The sequence below is a fragment of the Pteropus vampyrus genome, unplaced genomic scaffold (assembly GCF_000151845.1).
Source record: "Pteropus vampyrus isolate Shadow unplaced genomic scaffold, Pvam_2.0 Scaffold13383, whole genome shotgun sequence".
Lineage (NCBI taxonomy): Eukaryota > Metazoa > Chordata > Mammalia > Chiroptera > Pteropodidae > Pteropus > Pteropus vampyrus.
The window spans coordinates 1-2701 of NW_011902164.1; the positions used below are offsets into that span (position 1 = coordinate 1).

The 2701-nt window shown below is 35.5% G+C and overlaps 1 pseudogene; it reads left to right on the forward strand.

Moving 5' to 3' along the window:
- Positions 1–516: 516 nt before the first annotated feature.
- LOC111735066 lies at positions 517–635 on the forward strand (annotated as a pseudogene).
- Positions 636–2701: the final 2066 nt, after the last annotated feature.

Sequence of the window (2701 nt, forward strand, 5' to 3'; positions counted from 1 at the left end):
TCAGAGCTGAGATAGAAAGAAGGGCCAGTGCTGGATCTCACGCAGCAGTGAAAAATGCAGTGTCATCCCCAAAAGCCCCCTCAAAAACTCATACACGTGTCCCACAAAGAGTCAGTTTTTGGTCACTCACCATAGAGGGAGTGTTGACTGTAAATTACTATTAGTCAGATAAGCACCAAAAGAAGGGCATCACTTCTGACTATTTAAGGTGAGAGGTAATTATCTCTTTCCCTCTCCCTTCTTCTGCCCCGATGAAGTAGAGGAACCAGACTTTAAAGAGAGTTTAGAGAGGAGGTATCTCATAGCTACATTATATTCACCACCCTACAAGCAATTAGAGCCAAGATCAAGTCTTGAAAATGAGGCAGTTAGTTGAAAAGTGAATCTTTAGTGTTGTTCAGCTCTATAAAGCACTATAGAGCTTTCAGCTCAGCGTCCTTTCTCTATGAATCCTGCTGTGATCTGAACGTTGTGCCCTTCCCAAATTAATACATTGAAATCCTGAGCGCGGTGCCTGTCTACCGCCATGCTACCCTGAACGTGCCTGATCCTGTCTGATCTCGGAAGCTAAGCAGGATCGGACCTGTTTAGTACTTGGATGGGAGACCACTTAAGACGACCAGGTGCTGTAGGCATAAAAAATTTAAAAAAAAAAAAAACAGGCTGCCTCACCAAAAAAAACAATAACAATAACAAAAAAAAAAAAAATTAATGCCTTTATAAAAGAGGCCCCAGAGAGTTTGCTTGTTCCTTCTGCCAGGTAAGGTGACAACGAGAAGTCTGGCCCTCACCTGACCATGCAGGCACCCTGATGTGAGACTCCAAACCTCTAGAACTGTAAGAAATAAAATTCTGTTGTTTGTAAGCTACCCAGTCTGTGGCATTTTGTTATAGAAGTCTAAGACAGACCTCTAAGAAAAAAGGAAGTCAGGGCAAAAAGGTAAGCTAACTCACCAGATGCTAGAAACAGCAATTAGTTTAATTTTTCTTTATAACCACATAATTTCAAAATTATTTAAGACAAGAAGAACAGAAACTATTTAGTATTGTTTTTTCTTCTGACCAACATTTCAGATGACACCTCCCACCCTGTAATCTGACTATCAGCATCCGTATGTGTAGGGTACCGATGACAGTTGGCTTGTCCAACATAATGGGTCCAATCATAGCAGCTCTAGAAAAATGAGAATAAAGATGTTTTATCAGACCACAGCACACAATTTTACTTGCTGATCTCTAAACAACTAAAGGACTAGGACAAAGAGAAGTACAAGCAAGACTGTAAGGTCCTCGAATGTCTTCCACTTGCTAAGTCCTGGAGGACAGTTATTGATCTCCAAAACTTGACTTGGAAATTGATAGTTAAAAATTGATAGAGTAAATAAGGGAGTTAAAAAATAAGGAACAATACTTACAAAGAGTACAAGCAATTAAATAATAAAAAATGTTTACTTTCATTATCTATATCTATATGCTCAAAGACAAAATGAATTGTGACCAAAAAGGGGTCTGTGTTATTCCTTCAAAATAAATAGCCTTAATGTTTCACCAAAGCCATGAGTTACTGTTTTCAAGTTTTTAAAAAATCCTTTTAACAACTAGACTGCAACAGAATTGAGCATAATGCGTGTTTTAACCCTAATTTGTTCTTGGTTATATACACTCAGCCATGGGCTGTCAAATTGCTTGGTTTGAGACCCGATATTAAAATATTACTTCCTATTATCTTGACTGTGTGTTAAATGTTCAAGCTTTGAATGCTCTTGGGAGTTGGTTACTAATGTAGTTATTACCAAAAGCAATAGAATATCCTAATATCCTCAGATATTACGTTTTGCCCTAAAGTAGGACAAGCATATGCAAATGTGATTTGAGCCTGAGGCATTAAATGAAGTAGATAGAAAAGTAAGGGAAAGATGTTCTGGATATGAACAGTTAATAGTTAATTAACCCGTGGTACAGTTGCTTCTCCCATGAACAATTAAGATCTGACAATACAACAGTAAGTGTCAAATCAGTTCATTCCTTTTGCCTACAATAGAATCCCCACAACATGAAGGAAAATTTTGTTGTTAAAGCCAAAATCCTCAAAAGCAGGACTGGATATAAAATTCTGTTCATCTTTTTAGTATTATTAATGAAGTGGTTGTCATTTTATTTATTACACTCATTCACAGGTTTATATTAGGAAAAGAAAATGACATTTAAGAAATTAAATGAGTTCAGAGCAAAAGATATTTTACAGTTGATGTTTTTGAAAGTCGAAATATAAATTAAAATGTCTGTCAAAGCATGTTTCTGAATTTTTATGACTATAATTATACACATATTTAATAACCCCGTTAGGCAGGATGCTTTAGAAAACATTGAAAACTTAGATTATTATGATTAACATAATAATTAGGTCGTTCATCAGGGAAAACTATGAATAATTCATTTTAATTAAGTAACTGATAGAATAGTAAATCAACCATCAGTGCCAGAGCCAGTAAGTTATGAACTGTAGTAAATCACCAGTAAAAATAACTTCTGGGTACAAGATAATAAATTAAAATGTTATTAAATATTTGTTCCATTAATAAAAAAAAATCACCAAAAATTCTTTCTTGGACTTGGCATTTTGACAGTAGATTTGCCCCAGGTATATGACACGATTCACTGCTGCTGCATAACTTGAAAAATAGGAAAAAAGAATTAGACA